This window comes from Bombus huntii, chromosome 4, assembly GCF_024542735.1.
Source record: "Bombus huntii isolate Logan2020A chromosome 4, iyBomHunt1.1, whole genome shotgun sequence".
Lineage (NCBI taxonomy): Eukaryota > Metazoa > Arthropoda > Insecta > Hymenoptera > Apidae > Bombus > Bombus huntii.
Genome location: NC_066241.1, coordinates 17,726,097 through 17,749,892, shown reverse-complemented (window position 1 = coordinate 17,749,892; position 23,796 = coordinate 17,726,097). Strand labels below are relative to the sequence as shown.

The 23,796-nt window shown below is 35.3% G+C and overlaps 1 protein-coding gene, 1 long non-coding RNA gene and 2 other non-coding genes across 4 annotated transcripts in view; 3 read left to right on the top strand and 1 right to left on the bottom strand.

The window, feature by feature from the left end:
• LOC126865303 (cysteine-rich secretory protein 2-like) overlaps positions 1 to 817 on the bottom strand; it is a 94,349-nt gene extending 93,532 nt beyond the window's left edge. The window contains exon 1 of the mRNA XM_050617699.1: positions 569 to 817. The gene's annotated coding sequence lies outside the window, so the exon portion shown is untranslated. The remainder of the gene's footprint in view (positions 1 to 568) is intronic.
• A 7,291-nt stretch (positions 818 to 8,108) lies between these two features.
• LOC126864438 (uncharacterized) lies at positions 8,109 to 9,563 on the top strand. The gene is made up of 3 exons (XR_007689170.1): positions 8,109 to 8,225; positions 8,305 to 8,620; positions 8,819 to 9,563. It is a non-coding gene; the product is annotated as an uncharacterized LOC126864438 (long non-coding RNA).
• Positions 9,564 to 13,092: 3,529 nt separating this feature from the next.
• Trnat-ugu (transfer RNA threonine (anticodon UGU)) lies at positions 13,093 to 13,165 on the top strand. Its single transcript has one exon. It is a non-coding gene; the product is annotated as a tRNA-Thr (tRNA).
• A 4,683-nt stretch (positions 13,166 to 17,848) lies between these two features.
• Positions 17,849 to 17,921, top strand: Trnat-ugu (transfer RNA threonine (anticodon UGU)). Its single transcript has one exon. It is a non-coding gene; the product is annotated as a tRNA-Thr (tRNA).
• The last annotated feature ends 5,875 nt before the right edge of the window (positions 17,922 to 23,796 follow it).

Here is a 23,796-nt window from a genome sequence, read left to right as displayed (position 1 = left end):
TTTTTCCTCCGATCCCCTCACATGAATGAAATAACGTTACTTCAACACGATACAATTTCGACAGAAACTCTCTCGGTCGACGGCCTGCGATTTGGAGGTGGCTCACCACCCCCAAGGGGAACAGTTTCGTCCGCCAGCCACGTGTACAGAGCGTTTTTGCTCGCGATTCTTCGCGCTCTGATGTGTACTGGCCGCTTTTCGAACCACCTCGTTAAAACCATTTCCGGACGGAGACTGGTTTTCGGAGCCCCACTCGTCCGCTTCCCATTAAAATCGGAAATCTACTTTTTCCACCATTCCATTGGAACAGTACCGGTACACCTAGCGCCGTATCGTTAATTCCACTGTATAATTGCAAAAAAGAAACGTCGTTACGAACAAACGGTAAACTAATGATAAATATGTAGGTAAGAAGTTAGACATTCGATATACAGTGTTTGTTGACCGGTATGGGAGAAAGTTGAAATGAAGAGATTTTCCCTTTTTCTTCGTAATTTTCAGCATTTATACTAATCGAAACATTTTAATATCATAGTAGAAAGTAAATACAATCTAAAGAAATACTTACCACAATTGCAACCCCTTGCGTTTACATTCGCTGGTTTTCTTCCCTAAAAACAAATTTTCATATAAAATTTCATATAACTAGTTGAACCAATAAAATCCAGAAATAATTCACAGAAAACCAGCAATACACGAACGATCAAAGATTCTCTTGGTAAACTTTATACGATGTTCAATAGATTACGGAATTTATTTTATCTATGCGGAACACCTATACATCAACAATTTGATCGAAAATGACGGAACGATCCTTTGGCATAGACCGAAAGTTTATAGAATACTAGCACTCGGGCTGGTTTCTGTCCTATCTTTTATAGCCTTTGGAAACGTTCGTGATTCCTTCTACTGATGAACAATAATCAGCAAGGAACCTTGGGCTAATAATGCCTCCGTTATGGTCGATACAACGCAACGCCGCGACCAGAAGAAAAGAAGCGTTTCCCGGTGCGATCTACGCGACGTGACTGATTGAAAACGGACGCTTCCGCATGTGCCAGTGATAAATTATGTGTAATTGGTGAACACTTTTATTGTGATGTCGGTTGAACCATCACGGTACTTATAGCATGCTGACAACTTCTATGAATTTTAATTATTAGTAGTCGCTTGAAACAATCTTTGTTAAATGTTTCCATCTTGAAGGCGTTACTCGTTTTATGGTCTTCATCTTGTTTGAAATTAATAAAATACAGTGACTCTTATTAGTGTTCAGACGCCACCGTATTTGAGAGATTGTTATGTACATTATCATTATAGATTAAAATTTTACATACCTTCTTAAAGGGTTTATTAAAAAATTATAGCAAAAATACGAAATGATCACTGAGTGCTTTCTTGTTCGATACCATGCAGGAATAAATCGTCGGTCCGCGTTATAATTCCTTTAAATGTTGTCCGTCATCATGAATGCAGGACTGATATCTATAGAAAATGGAATCTATTGCATTAGTAGTTTCGCGTTAATTTTCCTTAATCACAGCAAATATTTCCTTTGCATTAACCTAGGGGTGCGTTAGAACGCGCATCTGTTTGTGTTTGATAAACTGTTTCTTTCACAGTTTCGCGCAAAAATCCATTGACATAATATCTAGTGCTCTTGGAGGTCAAGGAATTCATTGTCCTCGACCTATCCATCGTTGAGGATAATGGTCATTTAACCAATACTGTACTGGTTGAACAAATCAAAGACTTTAGCAAGTATACATTAGAGTTTGTGTAAACGTATCAAATGGATATCGACAATGTGTTCTTTTGCTGTGTCGACGAAACACCAATTCGCTATCATTTTGTATTTTTGTTGCAACTTTAATAAAGAATTTAGAAGCCTACGTTTATATAAAAATTTCTTCTTAATTTTATTGATGGGATATACTGATAAAGCTTTGTGAAATGAAACTGAAATACCTTGTATTTATTTCTAATAGTAGACACTGCAATCGTTTTGCTGTACCTATTAAAACACTTGTTAATGGAATCATCAATTTTATTTACCTCTAATAAGCGACAAAGATTAACTTCAAGACCATTATTAAAAAGAAAATATAGAAATACAAGGGATGAGTATTAAAATCAAAATAACACGAAAAACGATTCTTTAACTGCCTATTGCTTTGACAGGATTAATTGTGGTAAAATACAAGTAAATATACAATATAATCAATAAAAAAAATTCATTTGAATTCATTATGTCGATTATCATAATTCTATGATGTCATTCTGTAATCAAAATAACAGAGCGCAAAAGTCACGAGGGACCTGTCTTCCACAATTCCCTTGGCTGACTATAATCGACTGTTTCTACTAACCATCTTGCGGTCGCTTTTAAGTCCCGCCAGTTTCATTTGACGTACTTAGACGTGGACAAGTTTCACTCGCGTAATTTTCCCAAGTTAAATATACCGGGTGGTTCACGAATCAATCGCCACGATATATGTATAAAGCGTGACTGAGAAGGGGGAAAAAGTTTATCGATTGATTCATTGATATCAATATATTTCTAATGTAAAATTAAATTTTTGTACATGAACCTCTTCGATTGTTCCGATGTTTAGACTTGGACCTATAATTATCTCCCACATATTTTATGACACCCTGTACTATATGTATGCGTATATGTATTATGTAACCACTATCGAAGCTCGTGAACACGATGGAGAACACGATAAATCTGTCCCACGGAACGGGCTTGCCAATTATAACGTCGTAACCTGTTTCAGAATAGCGCAGGACAACAGAGAAGATTCGAGGAGAAAAAATAGAGACTAGGAGCGAGCGAAAAAAGTTAAAAGACGGTACACATTAGAGAGAAGCTTGAGAGTAGCAGTGGGACCCGATGGCCGCACTATCTTAACTAATCTTAACTTGGCTGAAAGTTCGTAACCAATCCCGTAGGAGCTCCAGCGCCTGACTTTGCTAACACAGGAAACGGTTTCGGGGGACCGTTACAGGACATCCAGTTCAATCAGTAATCAAACTAATGGCCGATACAATAATCTATCTCACGATAACGCGACCCCATCGTATTTCTCTCGTTTGAAATCGACATTTAATCAATCAATTGGACCGATTTCCCTTTTTTTACGGAGAAGGTAGCTAGTGGTATTAATCGAATGTAAAATGCCAAAGGAGGAACGATACTGATACTAGATGTTACGAAATAAAATATAATATACATAAAAAAATACACATAAATCTATAAGGAATAGAAGGATAGAACATAAAAGCAAATTGGTGAAATTTTTAATTTGATATAAATTATTTAAAATACTATATATTTTAAATATAATATAAATAAAATAAATAAAAGTTTAAGTTTTAGTCGTAACGAGAATGTATAAGGCCAGGTTTCTAGATTCGTGTAACCTGAAAGATATAAATCTTGTATCCGCCACTGTAATTATTGCACATCCATTCTAATTCTCTGGCACATTCATCCACTGTGAACGTATATTTATCGCAAACGCAAGTCTTGATAGAAATATATTCGGATCAACTCATTTGGGATACATAAATCAAGGTGGAAGTTGGTTGGAAACCCCAAAACCGACTGGCAAAAGTTTGAAACACGAGCCAATGATTTCGGTTCGGATATCGACTTTATGCGTTTCTCTGTATTATGCGAATATAATATATGTATTTTAATATAACAATTCGGAGACCACAACAGGGTTAAATATTGCTGCTTCCTTATTGTTGTAAATTCTCTAACTCCCAAAAATCGTGACTGAAAATTTTTTACTGGATCGTAATCAATAAATTATACCAAGATCGGAATTGGCGATCACAGAATTCGACTGTTGGGTTAAAGGAAACGTTGTTTTACAAAACGATCCGAGATTTTGATCGTGCACATACATCCATCCACGAATCACGTACGCAATTAGGTGAATGCACATTCGACGAAGAGCTGCGGGTATGTAAATTGGAAATAGGCGTTACATTAGAATTCTAGGTGAAACTCGAGACATGTATAAATGCTTTCTAGATCTACGGACATACATATATTTTATAGCAGGTAAAGGGCAAATAGCGTCGGTACAAAAAAAGGAAAATATTAAGTCGTTGCAAAATGTTCGTCGCTTTGTCGTAAATGTATAACTTCATTTCGTAACGCATAAACGGTAAATCAGATACGATTACTCATTTATGGAACTTTCGTAAACGCTCTGCACTTACTGTCTGTTTAAGGCGCTATATGGAAAAATCAGCTCGTATCAGGTAACGTGGAATCATTAAATTATCATTTAAACAGACATTATTGTGAAAGAAGTAATGAGATGATGTAATTTGGTGGTTGTTGAATTATATATTAATTATAATATCATCGATACATTTTAACTCTGTAGAGAATAATTAAAATATTTAATAACGTGTACTTAGTATCTGTGTTAATATTAAACCATCCTGAATATTCTCATAGTTTTAATCTATTTATTTTGAAAGAACAAAACTCCACTGAAATTGAACATTTTTGCTTTTAAAGATTTCAATAACGTTCCGTACAACGCATTAAAATTTGGGCCTACGTTAAAGACCTGACCTCTAAAGTAAAAAAGTTACTGAAACAGGAAGTTAATAATTTCAGAACAAAATACAAGGTCGTAATGTTCCTTTAAAAAATAGGTAATCATTATTTAATTACTGAAGTATTACAGAATTGTTTAATTTTATTCATTATTATACTTAATAGCAACTTCGTAACACGACTGACTGCCTTATACCTTTGATTATACTTGATAGTACTTCCGATTATATAAAACATGCTCGAGTTCAGCATAACAAATGCGATAAGCATACCATTACCATGCCGTGATAATCAAGCAATTAATATACAGTTAATTACCTTAAAAAAAAGAAACAGCAATATTGTCTAGAACATAAAGTGATAGATTGGACGATACGAATAGAACTACAAGAAATTACACTTTGTCGTACTATAATGCTACCGTATCATCGCACTATCGTGCTATCGTATCATCGTACTAGAAAAATGGGAAAGTGATAATGCTCTCGATAAAATTATCTAATTACACACATAATACGTAAAGCGCACAGAATGAAGAAACAAAAAATTCGTTGTCAATATATTGAATCTTAAAAGTATGGTTTTATAAGAGATGGAAATATAGCTTATCATGTTTCTCACTCGTGGCCTTCACATTAAATTTTCATTTGACGTATAAAAGAATGTTATAAATTTTATAAACATTACATAGATGAATTTTCCGAATCTTCTCCAAACGTGAATCGTGCAGTGTTATTTCAAGCAGCAGATATCGTAGCTTGAACTCTACTCGAACGTTTCCGCATAGAAAACGGTAACACGTCCACGGAACAATGGAAACGGTCTATCTGGAACGAGAATCGCGTTGAAGAAGCTGCAAGGATGGGACAGAGATCCTAGATCACTTCTGCTACATGGTGCAATGGAAGAAACCATCCGTTAAAGTTTATATTCTACACTCGACGCTTTTCTACCATCACCGGAACTGCAGTGTTCCTGACGATATACGTACGGCTGCCATAAGTCGTATTATGCGAGTACTGTTATTTTCCAGCCACCTTCCTGCATATCTCGTTGTAAGTGCGTTTTTTAAAAAAACGAACACCTTGGTAGCTTACATTAACTGGATCGTGTTAACTGACGCTCAACCGAAATAGAATTCAGAGAAATAAGAAGGGAATCAATTGTTTATCGAAAGCGATCTAACTGAAACCTAGCAATTAAATGAACACGTTACAACTCTCAGTTTCCAAATCGTATTCACATGGAAGCGGAGAAGTCGACTGAGTCACGACACAAGTTTCGTCGAAATGATTCGAATGCCGCATTGCAGACGAATAAACCTCGCCGTCTGACCAGCAACAAGAACGAAAGAATTTAATTAATTTTGCCTATTCTTTTAATAACACGAATATAATAAGATCTCTATAATAACGCTTGATTTTAGATATCTTTGATTAAAAATTCCATTTTAACGGAAATGAAAGAAACCCATCTGTGTTCTTCGTAAGTACAGACGATGGAAGCATGGTATTATCCAGAGCATTCATAGAGAAAAAGCAATTAGCGTTTACTTGATCTCTTTGTGCGTCTGACAACCACTGTTTCCCCTGCTATCACTATTGTGCACGGATTATACGGATAAATGAGAATCGATATGAAGCTGTTGGAGGACAATTACGCAATAGATGCGTCACTGTAAATGAGTCATTTTAAGAGGTAGTCGAGAAGAAAAATCTTATTCAACGGCTAGTGTTCTTTTTCAGTGTTATTTAATAGGTGGATCACTGGTTAATTTAAAACCTTAACCTTAGCTTTAGTCTGTATTACTTTGTAGTATCTGAACGTATTATGCATATCTTTTACAAAATTGAAGTGTGTGAGAATACAAAATTCTAATTTAATATTTAATAAGTACTAAAAATTTTCAACCAGAAATAATAACAGCGATCTCTCAATAAACAATTTCCCATCCACAGATTAGGAATACGCCATTACTTAAAGAACTGAAAAATTTATCGATTTGTTTTACTTCTACTACGCAATCTTTAATTATAACACGAATCAACCGAAAAATATCCACTAATCCCAACCATTGATTATCTTTGTCACGCAACTGCCGACAAAACAGTCTCTCGTGTAAATAATTCACCAGGTGTTTACAGTTTTGAATACTCTCATGTACACAAGTAGGAAACAAGCCAGTCTCAGGACGTACATTCGCATAATGCATGGCAGTATCATCCATTGCTTCCTCAAAAGCCAGTTTACCTTCATCTCGTTCTATCTCCGACGAACGAATTCTCCAGTGTATTATTTCCGCGAGTAGTAATTCTGCCCTGGAACGCATTATTTCTAACGAAAGCGGATAAAATACAGCTAGTCACCGTTTAGCAGTCCGCTTTACAGGTTCTCGCGTGTTTCCGCCACCATAGCCGCGAGCCACATGTTTGTTAACCGATGGCGAAAGCGATAAACGTTTTCTAGGAAAGAAACGATTGGCAGAAACGATCGTGTCAGATAGCAGAATACGATCGATTTCTTCCATTCTCCAGATATTTCACGCGATAAATTGGTAGCAACGAGATATATTGTACTATACAGAGTTCTCCGGTACTCTGTTCTCTAGTACAATCGGGCATCGTGCAAGAGGCGATTCTACGTGAAAAAATAAGTCGAAAATATATATGTAGGATACAAATTTTTCGTATGACGCATCATTTCCGAGAAAATCGAAACCGAAAATATGCGAGTACATTAAACTTGGCTAATTCCTTTAGTCAGATTTTTAAATGGAATAAAAATATGACATTAGAATATTTCGTTAAAATAAAACAACTCGTACGTGATTCCATATAATATTAGATTATTTGTGTAACAAAACCACGAAAAATATGAACAATAAGTAATGAACTCAATAAATTTCATTCTTAGCTAATCATATAACACTTCGTCAAGATTTTTGTTCTCAGCGGGCACTTTCAGACAAATTTAATGCGAGCACTCGTTTCAGGTAACATATAGCAAAAGCAAAAAGAAATAGCGAGATCATTTTATAGGTGGGAAGAAAAAGAATCGGTCGATTGGCGACTTGCTAGCTCACGATTCGTGGGTAACCGGTCATTCACGTCGTTTATCAAAAGAAACATATTTTTCAGTTTGATATTTCCCTGAAACAGGCGGAGTGAAAAAAAATGAGATTCCAATGGTTCCACCAATGAATAGAACAATACAGTTTCTTATAAACTGTTTAAAATATTGACAATTTTTTTCATTAAACATAATACCTAAAACTTTCTTGTATATAACTATGATTCTGTTTATTAAGTTTATTAGAGTGCTGATGACAGGCAAATATGTGATTCTTAAATTAGACAGCATGTTTACTAAGTTACGACGTGTAATGGGTCAATGTAAAATTTTGAGATATAATACTTGTATGTAACATCAAAACATACCGAGAGGCAAGCTCTCTTATTATATAACCTAACGTAACAAACTTAATATAATATTAATAAAAAACTTATTCATTGGTTTAATAAGGCTTGGATAACATCGAAGCCAAACTAGCTTAACGTAGGACACGAACAGGCACATACACGTAATAGCTAAGCCGGTGAACGGAAAGCAAGGTGATTCCCACAGTAGTTTGTGTGTGGTATGTCTTGGCCGATAATTAGGTATCGATTTCCACGTACCACGAGAATGCCTGCAATAATCGACTTCACACGTTCCAGTATCTTCGCTCTGTTGACCGTACCTCTCCGAAATCGAGCTATTTACCACGCTTTTTCGAATCGTTCTACCTCCAAGAGTGAGGAAGAAAAAGCTGGAAAGGGAGAAAGGAAAAGAGAGAGAGAGAGAGAGAGAGAAAGAGGGAAGTCCATTAATCATGAAACAGGAACGCGAGAGATAGGATAGCGTCACGGAAATGAGGCAAAAATGCCGTAGAAGAGCGGCGCATAATTCGCTGGCAAACTCCCGTCCGGAAAATACTATCGAGCAAGGAAACGATTTGTAGCCCGATCATAGATTATAGCGACGATACAAGAAGTAAGAGGACGTTTGAGAACTATTCGTTGACTCAAATTATTTGACTTTTTGAGTGCACAGGGTACTTCGTTTGCCTTGGGTTCCTTAACATTATTTAATTTAAATTTACTATTTACATTTAATTTGAAAGTATTATATAACCGCGAATAACTGTTTTTGAGATATTATCATTTTTGTTTCGTAATTTATATTTTGTAGAAACAATAGTTTGGACTTTAAAGAGACTCGGAGGTTTTAAGAAAAGCTCGACGCTATAGTTTTCTTGAACAAGAAATAGCGTATACGTGAGATACAGACATTTATTTTGAAGACAATGGTAGAGGCTACATAAAGAATAAAGCCTGTAATAAAGGAGAAATGATGGCATTATCGTTAAAAAAGGAGAAAAATTATAAAAACCGTGATAGGAGGCAAAAAATTGTGGTTATTAAAATCCACTGAGAGGACGAAAATAATAAAACACATCGAATGTTAGATGCATATATTTAAATGAGAAAGGAGAAAAAACAGAGATAATTATTATGCGAATATTTACGCTACAAAAGATATAAATCATATTCGCATATATGTCAAAACATTTAATTTTTAATTTAGTTTAAAAAAATAGAAGATATCCTAATCGAATGATTAAAGATTTATGTAAATAATAAATTAGATTTGATATAATAATAAATAGTAATAAATTTGATTTATCAAAATAGCATCAAATTATCTGCAAAAATACGTGGTTATATACCGTATTTAATTTTTAATAAGTTTATTATTATAATGATGATTTAAATATTTCCCTACATAATTTGTTAATATACTAAATGAGTTTGCAGTTAATATTTGATGTATTATCGACTGGAACGTTTGCTTCTGCAAATTACCCTCCATGTTTAATTTTAATAATTGCAATTTATTTAAAAGGAAAAATGCTTGTATATATAAAATAAAATACTCAGTTTTTCTTTTCCTTGAAAAATAAATGTAATTTCGTTGATTTTACAGCATCATAATTTACTGGATGATTCGAAATTATTCAATTCTCTATACCACTGTTAGACTCACTCCAATGATCTGTTTCACAAGGTTGCGGAACATGCTTGTTACGCGTGTAACAGCAAACACGCTTGACCATGCAATTAATCCAAACTGTTATCGTCATCTACCGTGTTGTATGACAGATTCTAACACTCTGTGCATCGATTTAGGCCGCGTAATAGAGTGAGCAGCTTGTAGCAAAGTGAATGCTCTAGTGCAAACGTAATTTAAACTACAATTAGTCTTGTCTTACAAATTATCTTGCACTTACTCTTGATGCTACATTTACTCTTCTTTTGTAATTACGTATTTAACTATCTACATACTTATGATATGTTTAATTTTACAAAATATGACCATTTGAATTCACATTACAGTTTAATCCTGTGTTTATAACTGCAGATTTGTTGGAACACCATACCACATAAAAAGTCAAAAGATAATAGTGAAAATGTTAATTTTTACAAAGGAGTTCATTTAGTCCAGAAATACAGTTTTTAAGTGCATTATTCACAATAAACATGAATTTTTATAATGGTATGTTAGGCAAAGGTATCGATACGCGGCGGTACGACGTAGCCATGCTGTATTATGTGTCGGCGCTTTACATTTTTTGTTGTATGATGCGGTTTTTGGGTTTAAGCCTCTGGGGAGCGGAGCTTTTTTTTATTTTTTTCTTTTTTTTTCTGTCCTGAAAAACTGTGAAACTGTTAATGCTCATCAATTTATGATTAGCAATTTGGAATTTGTATGTATGTATAAAAAGTTGAGAAAGTTGTGTAATCGTGATAATTATAATTTAAAGACAATCTCCATTATCATGGTAATCTTCATAATCGCGAATGACTTGAAATTATTTTAATGATATGAAACCGTTGAATATTGAATATAACAATGGTGCATGTGAAATATTTCAATGCATGAATTCTACCAAATTATGTAATTATGTTCATATAAACTTTCTGGTGTTGGTATTATTTTAATATCGTAGAAATATTTTATTATCCCAATCAACATTTCTATTCATCTACAGTTACAGCAAATATAAATTTTCCAAATGCAAAACCACAATTATCGATTTTACCATTTCAACTTCGAAACTAAGTATCGAGACTGTATGTATTTAATTTGTTGGGAACAATTGTCGCAATGCAGCGTGTGGTTACTTTGCATACTTCCCATTCGACTGTGTATCGAACTATCTTAACTACTCAATCGTGAAATAGAACTGAGGTAAATGTGTGGCAGATTAATTACTTCTCATAAATTTCAGTTTAAGAGATGGCATTTCTCTTATTTTCTGGCATATCTGTATCTATAATATTTGATATTTGAAAGGTACCTGTAAAATTCTCTAACGTTTTTATTAAGGTGTCGATTGATTATAAAATAACATACTGGTGCCGGATAATTTTCAATTACAGTACCATTATACGTATGTACAGTGTACGTATGTTATCAATATATTTTGTCAAATGGATCGATGGTGAGCTGTTAAAATCTTTGTATAATGAATTCGGCGGTATATAATAGAGCGTTTTCTGGACTTAATTAAATGCTAACTACTTCACGATCGTGCATTCGGTATTCAGGCCGAAAGAGCTTTTAAAATGAAAGTGATAAAAGCGAATAGAGGGGAAAAAGAGCTTGACGTGACGTTTGACCCTTTTTTTCTTCCGCCATGGAAAGTTGTTGCACCTGAATAGGTCGCATATTCGCATGTATTATCTTTATTATAACTCCACACATATACAACAAATTCTCTTTCGAACCTTATTTCTAATATTTAAAAGAAATACGAGAAATAGTGTTAATAATATGTCTATTAAATACAAATAATTCATGGAAACAGAAAATGTCAGCGCAGTGCAGACATTTCTAAAACTGTTGTCAAAAATATCTTATATACCTTCCTAATAAATATTTGAGTATTGACAAAAGATTATTCATAATATACGTATTTTAAATAAATTTAATTATGAAAAATTCCTGACAAAATATTGAACTTTATTTTAAATGATTCACTTCACTGTATCAAATTTAATAACCGTCCATCACTACCATATGATTATCTAGGATATTTTTATTTATCGATAGATCTATTTACAATGGATTAAATAGGAAACGATGGTTATTTAACGTGGCCATGGTCAAATAGACCTTTTTTCCGCGTAACTATTTTATTGAAGAACCCACGACACATTGATGAGCCGCTCGGTCCATTGAAGTTTCTAGACCCTTTTGACCTGTCGACACTCTAGGCTTTCTCGCAACATTGTTTATGGTTCACCCGATATTTCTTAGGCCATTTGTCCACGATACTACAATTATTTCACTGCAAAAGCAATGCGCTAAATCAGTTTATGTATTAACTATCCTTGAAGATATTGCTGTCGAATCCGATTTAATATGTTTAATTAAATTGTCTTTAATTTCTTGTTTACACGTTCATAATAAAAATAAAAATAACTTTGCATCTATTAAAATAATCACGTTTCATCGGATTTTCAGGTAATTTAATCAATTTCTGAATGATATTATTTTGACATCGTCAAAGAGATGTATCGCATCCAAAGTAATATTAATAGGAACAAAATTACAATTTATTTCTTACTGTGTAAATAACAACTGGTCATTTGCATAGAATATCTTAATGTGACACAGGAGACTTCAAATTAACAATATTTAATAAAAATAATAACAAAAATTTTCTAAATTTCTAAAAAAAACATTTGCGAATTAACTCGATAATCCAACGAATCTAATCCTCAGATACAAATAATTATTACCACAGCAATTCCAGACGTTAGAAAGGAGCAATAACAATGACTTCCCTTTTCATTCTACGAAGCAACGAATTAAGCATGCAAATTCCTTTTCGTACCAGGTCTGACGTTTCCTTGGTGTAATTATCAAACTGCTATCTGCGGAACATTATCAGTTCCCCTTTTTCTTTATTTGATTTTAACTTAGGCAAAGGTGTGCGCAAGCAAGCCAAGCTACGCTGTCGGAACTCAAGGCAACTGCTATTATTTCCGCTGAAACTGCAGAATTTCCGTGTCCCTGGCACACTGCAGCCCGACAGAAAGGAAAATTCACATTCGAAACATCTGTGGCTGCATTTCCTAGTCGCCGTTACAATTAACTTTTAAGAGCTATGCGACGCCAGGTGTCCGTTCGTCGACGCTAAAGAAATTCAAACGTGGATTCGCACGCGAATACTGACTAGCGTGACTAGCAATGCGATTCCCTATCGGCTATTAATTGAATGAGATGTGGTTGTATTGGATGCGTGTTTTGACGAAATATCGTCCTGATGAATACGACGAAGCAATAAAATACCGCTCATATGTTGTAATAATGACAAGACTCGAAAAATTTGTTAAAATATTAAGCAATTTAAGGTGGATATAGCCAGATGTGCAGAAGAAAAAAAAACTTCAACAGCCTCCATAGCTCAGGGGTTAGAGCACTGGTCTTGTAAACCAGGGGTCGAGAGTTCAAATCTCTCTGGAGGCAAAATTTTGCACGACTACTCCGCTCTTTCATACTTTTGCCGATGGTATCGGTCAAGTAAAGTTCGCGTTAAGAAACTCATATATACTGAAACTGTACACAAATGCGGAATAAGAGGTATCACGTGGTAACAAAAATTCATTGAATGATTAATTTTTAAAAATGTATTTTTCTTTTGCAAGCTGAAAGAGAACAAATTAGGAAATTAAGGGGTAGAAAAAAATAAAATAGAAATCGTAAAAAGGAAACTAGACATGTAAGGAGCGACAGAGAGAAAAAACGATATTATAATAAAGAGAATGTAAAAATGTTCGGATATTTACGATTGGTAGTATATGCATGTGACAGATTGTTAGTTTAGGTGTTAAAGTATTAGAACCATCTCAAATATCGTGTCTAATTATTTGCTACATTTTCTACAAAATACACCGCATGTCGACAAACTTGGCTATTTTATTTTACACCACATTATTTCGAAAGCAAAGCTGTCTATCGAGATATCTGAATAATTTACGTCACATTATACGAGGTGGGCAACATTTAAATAGGATAGTCAGAGGGAAAGATGTATCGTTCGAAACTCTGGACATAAGTGGGAAACGGATATATCATTCCTTGGTAAATTTACAAGATAGCAATAACGGTGGGCGTGCTGCTACGAACGACCCTGTTCTAACGTGAACGGGAACGATGTATTTCGAAATTCCCTATAATTTCTACCACGTATCGTTGAATATACGATGCCTTTATATTACCGAGCAAACCGGGCTCGGGACACGGAGCATTCTCTCTCTTCCAACAATGCTAAAGCACTTTGTGCACGGGGCTAACTTACAATTCACCCCTCCGCGGTCTTTGTTGCGCGAATTTATCGATTTCTTACCCCGATACCTGTTCGATATCGTTCGAACGTCGAAAAAGTCGGCAAAAAGTCACCATTAATTTACGAGCTATAAAGGGTCATTGTTTTACCGCCGAATAAAAGCCCAGAAGAAATTTCGAATGCTTGCTGAAAGTCCAAGAAAAAGGACGATGGTTCCTTAACTGATCCCTCTCTTTCCTCCATTGAGTTTGATAGATTGTAATTAAAAGGTTTTCAAAGATTGTGGAGTAACAACATAGGGAATAGGGCGAGTTTAGATCTATAGTTTCTTTTCGTAATTGTCCCGAAGCAAACCTCAACTCGAAATGAAAAATGCAATTACCTTTTGAGCCATATCGCAGCTTTCAATTCAATTATCAATTAATACGTATCAGGAAAAACTGCACGGAAATAATCTCACGAGCAAAAGGAAAAACGTATCAAACTCGCGAAACCGATCATCAAAATATAATTGAATCGCATCGACGAAATTGATACATGGAGAAGCGGAGAATAATGAATATCGAGGATGGTGTGACGTTCAAAAACATTTCGGAACTCGTTTATCGTAATAGATGGGATAAATTCGAAAACGGTAAGAGTTAATTTAATAGGAAGTACGTAACGCAGTTTCTGGAGAATGCAGAGAGAGAGAGAGAGAGAGAGAGAGAGAGAGAGCCAGCCCCAGTTTTCCAGTCGACCCGATGCCCGCATACCGTGGCCCCTGATACGTGGTTAGAAATTAAAGCGAAATTCGCGTTAGCTTCCCTTCCACGCGGTCGGAAACGAAAGATTCCCTCGCACCATCCGGCTGATATTAGTCTAACGAAGCTGTAGTCAGACCGGCAGTAGAAGCAAAAGCAAAAGCACTCGGAGTATTCTCGGTGACGAAGTCCAGAGAAAATAAAGGGAGTCACGATTCTCGGTAAACCGCTTAATTTGAATTCCCAAATTTCGTGCGAGCCAAATTAAAACCGCATGTATGCCCGACCGAACGAAAAACTCATCAAAGAGTTCGGGGTTACGTGACTGATCAAGTCGTAGTTACTGGATGAATCGTGATTTTGACGAGTGGAGTTCACTCATGTTTGGAAGTATTTTCCACTTTCGTTTATTTTTTTCATTTTAGTTAGATTTTGCTGGATCTGTGCGAAGGACGAAAATTAAACTGGTTTGATAGAAAAAGAGAGAGTGAGAGAGAGAGAGAGATTGCTCAGATTTTCGTGTTGTAAGATACGGATAGAGTCTATATCCTTAACAAATCATCAAACAATCAAACGAACGACTTTACAGCCTTAACAAATCAACCGGCACCGTTACTATCTCACAATCGTTAACACTTACCTTCTTAAATCTTACAATCTCAAAATCATAAAATTATAATCGTTAATATACCTCTCCCTAGATTTCATTTTTCTACATGCTCCAAACTTCGCAAAGGAAATCGCATAAATTCGCGTATTGCGTGTTACAAAACCTTCCCCTTATCAAACGATAAAAACCTGTGAAACGCGACGACCTACGATGGAAGCGGATACACGTCGTACCCTTGGCCGTATCTAGACATATTCATAGATCCGGAATTCAGCGGTCGAATGTAGAGAGCGTGTCCTCGCGTGCGGAACGATTTCCATCGGACGGTGCATTAGGGCCAAGCCAGAAACGTTTGTTGATTTTTCCCCGTCGAAAACGACGACGATTTGTCCGCAAACATTTGGTTTCCCCAAGCTATGGCTCTCTACAGATCCGTTCGTTCCCATTTTTCCTTCCGAGCCCAGCAACCCTGTTCCCTTTCCTTCCTTCCTTCCTCTCTTTCCCTATTGTGCAACAACAGCAACGCCGTTTATGTTTACACCTGTGTGTTCGTTGCTACGTGTATACACGGGAATGCACCGATTAAACACAAAAATGGAGCACAGGTACACGCTTTGAATACTTGCAGACATTGTGCAGAGCACGAACCATATGTCGGCTATTTGGACAGAAACTGCGACTTGTTTCGAGGAACACGTTACCACGTTTATCAAATTAAACATTCACGGTACATCGTTGGAATGACGCTTACTTTCTTCTTCTTCGTCGTCGTCATGGTCTTCCTCTTTTTAAACAGTTTGAATGTGAACTTTGCTCAAGTGAGATTACAAGAGTAATACCAACATTGACATTTCTTTTTTTAATCATCCAATAATGACAAAAAATGTTTTTTAAAATGTAGAGAGATACATACAGATTTAACGCTTAACACGTTTAACAGACAAATTGTTATTGATACTTCAAATCACTTTAATTAACAAAAATAGAATTAGAAACACGATCCAGCAACTTTTTAATCATCCCTTGTAAGAAAACCTGAAGCTTCAAAGGCTTGGAGGGTTTCGTCACCCTCGGTTCTAGAAAGAGAAAGCCACTTGAGGGTGCCATAAATTAAACCTTCTCTCGTACTGCGTCGTGGCTTAGCAGGCCCCAATGGTTTTGCGATTGCGATACCTAGGATACTTTTACATTCCTTGTACAGTCGTTAGCGTGGATAAACGTCAGAATATCATACAAGTATTTTGACCTTTTCAATAAAACTTACTGTTAGTGTTTTAAACAAACTATGTATTATATTACTTTGCTTCGAAAAATTACGTTTTGACCAGCTTATCTAAGATTTGGCCCACCGTACGACATAGGCGAGATATTTAAGTCTTTCTTAACTTTCGTTACGAATTTTCACTCATGTAAACTGAAATAAATCTCCATCGAGGTTTCAAATGGTTAAGAAAAATAAATGAAAATTTCGAAAAATCCTTTTACTTGTAGAATCTGTTTTCACTCGAAAGAGTGGCATGTTATGGATGACGCATGGCGTATGCATAATAAATCACGACCGCGCGTTGGAATTCGCTTAAATAACACTATTACCAATGAATGCCACAGTTACCATATAACCATGTAATTAGATAATCGCTAACAAAATCGATGTACAATTTGCTCGATGCATTCGCCATCAGTCCACTTACAATTTTAATTGTTAGAAATTGTGTGTTTGTCAATCAGGAATACACATGAATACTAATTATGCCTGATTTAATCGACAATCTTTTATTTTATATTATTAACGAGGAAATTAACTCTGAAATACTATTGTCTCGATAACTACTTCATACAAATAAAAATAACAGTTTGATCAGATACGGAACCATGTACATAAGGTTAGCGTAATGTATGTAAGTAGATAAGAATCGCATGATGGCAGAAATTCATGCTGATATTCTTATCTTATGAATAAGTTTGAATGAAATGTAGATGTAATTAAAAACTACTTCTATGTCTATCAAGATTACAGGCGAAGATTAATCATTTTATATTTCATAAAATTTTTAAATATTTTTTACTTTATATAATATATAATAAATAATAAATTGATTTATATAATAGGATAAGTGACCTTAAAATATACAAATACATATCAAGATTAATAAAATAAAAAGATTAATGATAATAAAAGATTAATGAAATAAGAACTGCAGCCTAATCGAATAGGGAACTATAAATAGAAAATAGATAAGCATATCAGACAAGGTGTTAAGAATAAGGCTGAATTATTCGTTACGTTCCCATTACGTAATTAATTTCAATGGCTAATACGCGACAATATTAATCATTTGTAAACTAGACTTACATTCTTTTCAAAAGATTTCCTTCCAGTTCTGCACAGAATTATGTTTCAAGCATACGTGGAAGTAAAATAAGAATATTCATAGTTATTTAATTTCTAACCGTAAATATTTCATGAAACGCAACATTTTTCTATGATGCCAAAAGTTGGAGGAGTATAAGCCTCCATAGCTCAGGGGTTAGAGCACTGGTCTTGTAAACCAGGGGTCGAGAGTTCAAATCTCTCTGGGGGCATGTCATTTTTTTTCTTCTTTAATATCAATTTAAAACATTATTAAATAAATAAAACATATTTGCAACATAAAAAAAGATTATGAATTTATAATTCTATATATAAAAAATATTTTTCTGCAATAATAACAACCAAACAAGCAAAAAAACATTTCTATTGTCTATACCATATTTATAAAATCGAATAAATACATGATTATATATTTTACGATATAGTTTATTGCCATCGAAACACTAAATAAAACGAGTAATATAAATTCGCGCATTAATACATACAGTTAGCTTTATGGAATTGTCACAGAAAATCGTTACAACGACGTGTTACTAGCTCGAAATTAAACGAAATTTATAGAAATTTAAGTCAGGAGTTTATATACAATATTAATGTTTTTCTGAATAAGAACAATCGCACGTGCAAATATTTGTAACGGTTCAATGAATTTCTCACTGTCCTCGTAGGAACTCTTCATCCTAAACCACTGGTGCTTCGCTATCGATCACGACGATAAAACGTGTGCAATCCACATGTGGACAAAATATTTCCCGCCGCTGTCTATTACGTTCTTATACGAACTTATTGGACGTGTGGTAAAAATTGTGTCTTCGTTCAACTGGAGACCATTACACCTTATGAATCGTTTCTTCATAATTCAAGAATGAGTAAGGGGATCTAATAATCGTTTGAAGCGTAATAAATATAGTTTTTATTGAAATCGTAAAATAATATTAATATGTAATTGAATACTTTTGAATTTGGAGTGATTTTTGTTTCTTTATCAGCTTTTCTTATTATATAAAATAAATTTTTTTACCTAAAACATTTCTAGGACAACGATGGGATGAAAACCGACGAACAGAAATAAAATTACATAATCGAAATGAAATCGTAAAACTGCCACTTCGTTCGTTATTATAATTTTTCAACGACCACAAATGACTTGCTTTGTTTGACCATAATTAACGTCGCTCTTATTTCTTTTTCACATTCATAATTTGCGATTTTTATTAAAAGATAATTTTTATTAAACCAACAACGTCGTGTCATTGTACAAATAGTACTTTCATGATTCGATGATATCACGTCCTTGTTGAAACAATTCGCGACAACGCGAAATTGAAACTCGACGACGTTACGCGTCAGTTTCGTTGCATTTAAGCGTTCTACTTTCCTGTCGTCGTTCATTTAGATTTATAGAAGTGCATTGACTCGGTGAACTCTTGAACCTCTACTCGTACGTCTTCGTCCCGAGTCTAGTTGGAGAAAAAGAGTCCTTCGAAGAAGAATGCTTAGAAATAGAATAATAGAAAACACGATATCCACGCGTTTCGTTTCGTCGATAACAAACGATGCTTGTTTAAACTATCAAGCAAGAGTAATGAGAATTTCGTCCTCGCCAGCCGAAGACACAGCACAGAGGGAGAGAGAGAGAGAGGGAGAGAGAGGCTGGCCTGTTTGCTTTAGCAACTGCTTTGATCTAAATAGGTTCGAGGGACCAGCGAGTTGAAAAGTAGCTCGCTTTACTTCCCGTTTCTGGTAAATATTAATTTATGGAAAACTGAAGCCGGCCGAATGGAAAACAAAAGACCTCCTGCCTCGTTAAAATTTACTCTCTGTCCTCCGGGCAAACGGATTTATGCATCTGAGGATGATTTTCGAGTCAACTTTGTTTTTTCACATCTGCAGGAATAAAGAAGTTCCTCGTTGTAGAAGTTAACTTCTCCCCATTTTCTCAATTTCGAGTCTACAAATATAAAGAAGAATACGTTCGTCTGTTCGAGAAATGAATGACCAAAATATTATTGAGGGAATTGGAAAGGGAAAGAAGTTAATTGTCGGTATAAGAATGCATTTTTAGATCATAAATTATTACTGCGGTATTGGTCAATTTTTGAACAGATCATTGAAATTTATCACTTCGTGATTTTATAAGAAAATTCATCATCTCGCGTCTCAGCTTTCCCTCGGCAAACATTAAAAAGTACAAGAAGTGAAAGTTATCAAAATATTGCAAATACAGGACCTCCAAATGAAACAACAAGAAAGGAATACATTTGTGAAACAGAGGAACGTAATATCAGTGTAAGTAACATGAAATAGGAAGAGAATTAAGACCCATGAATTACTGGCCAAAAGCAACGAATAGAGCTTACGAACGACACACAAGCAGACACGTTCCATCTGACCGTGTGTATTATCTATTGGTTAAATTATCGATTTCCGTTGCATAGCAGCCTTCAGGCAAACGATAGGAAATGTGTCAAAGCAATTTCACAATATCCCATGCGAGACTGTCCGACAATTTATCGAAATGTTCCGAATCTCTTGGTAAATTGATCATGCCTACCGATGATTTATCTTTCACCGATCTAATTCAACGTTCGCGACAAGTTCGGCGTTAAAACAACAATTACGATACGCTTAATCGCGGTGAATATGTGAGTTAACTGGTTGAAAGAATATTCTCCTTCCTAAATTCTCCAGAACTTCGTAATAAAATTTCATTTCACACATCAATTTATATTTTAATTTATTTCCAAATGTTCAACGACAAAAATTTACTTGAGTTATTGATCGAATTCGATGTTGCCCAATGCAACTCCGCTTTCCTCTCTCATTTTTCATATCTCTGTTGCAAATTCTTGCAATGCAGTTAATTATAATTTGCACGCGAGTGGCGCGCAAAAAGATAAATCATCGAATTTTAATGAAAGCGGATGGCAAGCCGCGTTGAAAACTTCTTACGGAAGGTACCGCGATGTTATTAATTTACCAAAGACAAATTACCCTGTCTCTGGCAACAACCTGTTAAGTTCGCTGTCGCGACTTCGCCTGTTATATCAAGATCCATGAACAATTTGCAGCTCCGTAACAGGTCTTATAATTACCTGAATGCCGCTCATCGTTACACATCATTGGTACACATCGCGCGTGATAGTCAACCAAATATTGTCGATAAAGATCGACAGTATGCGATATCGTGTAATCGAATACGTTATCGAGCAAACTATCAACGGGACATCCCAACGTTTACAAATGGGAATGAAGGTACAAAGGGAAACTTCGATTTGAGCACGTTCAATAGCGTGGCATAGTCTTTTCTTCGAAAGAAAACCATATTCAAGACGTAATGAAACAATTTTCTATCTTTAAAACTACGTCTCAATTCGAATCTTTAAAACCATCATATTCCAATTAAACCATCGTAAAACTAACTGAATACATGGAATCCGGTTTCCCTCGATCTGTAAAATAAGCTTCTTTCGCTCACAAAGAACTCGAGGACGTAAAAAGACCTACGAGGAACAAAACCGCAATAAAAGAAGGAAATCCTCTCACGAAAAGGCGGGACTTTATGCAAATTCGCATAAACCTCCCAGCAACCCGGCCTCTAACGAGTTCAATTCCAATCAGATCGTGACTGATTTTCGTTAACTCTCGGTACACTACTGAACAAATAAGGAAGATTTCACGTTCCCTTCATCTCTTTCCGCTATTTTCATCTGACCGTGTAAATTATACGACACAACCAGCGAATATCATCCCACGTATCCGAGAGAGTCTCGCCTGAGAAACCGCTAGCTTTCTGCCCAATTATTTTCGTATCTCTGCCAGCTATGACCGCTATCCGTCCGTATCCCTCTGCCCTCACCCTTGCGGCTGGTCGTGGACCACACGTGTCCTTGTATCCATTCCCGACTACCTTTCACCTGGATATCACATTCAGGAAATGGGAAAACCATAATGGCCGCTGAAATGCAACCTCGGAAAATGTCTACGGCTATATATGCCTCGTCCCGTTTCCGACGCTATATCTAGACCGAGTGTGGAACACTCGGCATGAACGAAATTGAAAAGTCTACAAGGTATGTAACAGGCGAGGTGGACGATTCAAACCCAGCCAAATTTGTTCGTAATTACAAGAATATAATCAGAGAATTACGGCGCAAACATGCTCTTCAAGGAATACAAGCAAAGAGTGTCTGTATGAATAAGTATTTGATGAATAAGTGAAATTTCATTTGTCAACAAAATATCGTAGTAAATAATTAATTATTAATACGATAATTTTGCACAATAATTAATTTATCAACTAATAATACTAAATACACCTTCTTCCATAAGAATTTTATATTTTCCGAATGCGTGTAATATTTTATGGATTTCAAGAGAAAATTCGCGCTATCGCGTAAACCATCGATGAACCATATACTTTTGTTACATGCTATGTAATACGTTATCGCTGAATAGTACTTGCTCATTTTTGATGGAATACAACTTCCACGCAACTTCCCGTAAACTGCTACTACAAATTCCAAAAATTATCATTTTGAAAGGATATCATTCTCATATCAGAAACAGAAACGTATTCAATGCATACAGAAGTCTAATATAAAGGAGAAGAACGGGACACGTAGGTGACAGTAATAGCGGGAATTCGTATTATCGACTGCGGTCCCAGTAATCGATTCACGGGGAAGAATCGCGTCCTCCCTTTACCGGGGGCGTCAGCGTTTCACCCGCCGCGCGGCGTTGTGCATCTCTCTTCATGCATCACAATGTGTTGCTGCACTGCATTACGCAATATGTCACAGTCAGGTCATACGGGTCAACACGCCAAAGGAACACCGTCTCGAAGTTTCTAAAGCGTTCGAACTTCTCGACAAATTGGCTCTACGGGATGAACATACCGTCGCGTGAATAATAATTATATTTTCTCCATAGAATTTAATCCCTTGTTCTTTATCTAATATCAGATTCATCTACCGAACTGGTGCAAAGTATTCGAACAAATACACATACAATACACAAATACAATACGAACACTCTCTGAACTAAAAGTATCCGTTACACTACACAATTGTTGTGTACATTATCTACGATTATGTCGCAGAAGAATTGTGTTTAGTTAACGCTTAATATGAATAACGGGACGATATGTCTCAAATCGTGGGAACAATAAATAGACCTGTAAAAATTGTTTCTAAAAGTAATAGATCTATCTTATCTCTTACTTATAATCGAAATAACACGCTCAATTGGCGGTAGATATATATGCGTAATTAATTAAGAAATCCTGAGATACCTTGTGTACATACAATCCGACCGAAACGCAATTTCTTTAATTGGTTGCTTTAACTAATAACGAAAAACGGGAGATGGATGCCGTGAAAAGAAGTTCTTTCGAAAGTTCACAGACAGATCTGCGATCGCGTTTAACAGCGGCGAAACTTTTACATTCGTACTTCTTCGAACAGTTGGAAATAAATCCACGGATAGATACACGATCAGGTGAAATCTTAATTTCCCTGAAATTGATGAAAGCATTTGCGCTATCGAATTTACAAAGAAATCCGCGATTCTTTCAAGGTTACCATGGAATAAGGCATGTTGTGGCTCCACAAAATATTAATTTCTGGTCAAAATAACTTCTAATTATTATCTTATTCGTTATCTAATTTATATTTCTTATCAAGGTACTAATTTCTAATAAAATAATTTTTAATGAAAATGATGTGCGACTAACGACTGAAAATAAGAAAAATAAAAATATGCAGACTTTTCCGCGAGAAACTTGCTTTACGTGAAATGAGCCTTAGCTATAGCGACTAAACGACCCGAAACGACAAAATGCATAACAAGCAGGCAAGAAAAATAATCAACGTCCACTCGTAAGTTCTTTGGCAAGATGGTTTTAGAAATTCTGCGTATAATCGTGCAGCAGATTCTCGAGGAACGTTCTAAATCTAGAATTTCTAATGTTTCACTCTTTTAAATGTACATGTTTAAATAAGATGGTAAAAATACATAATATTAATAAATATAGGTATTCCAATTTTCATCCTCTATTTAAAGAACTAAAAAAAAAAATTTAAAAGA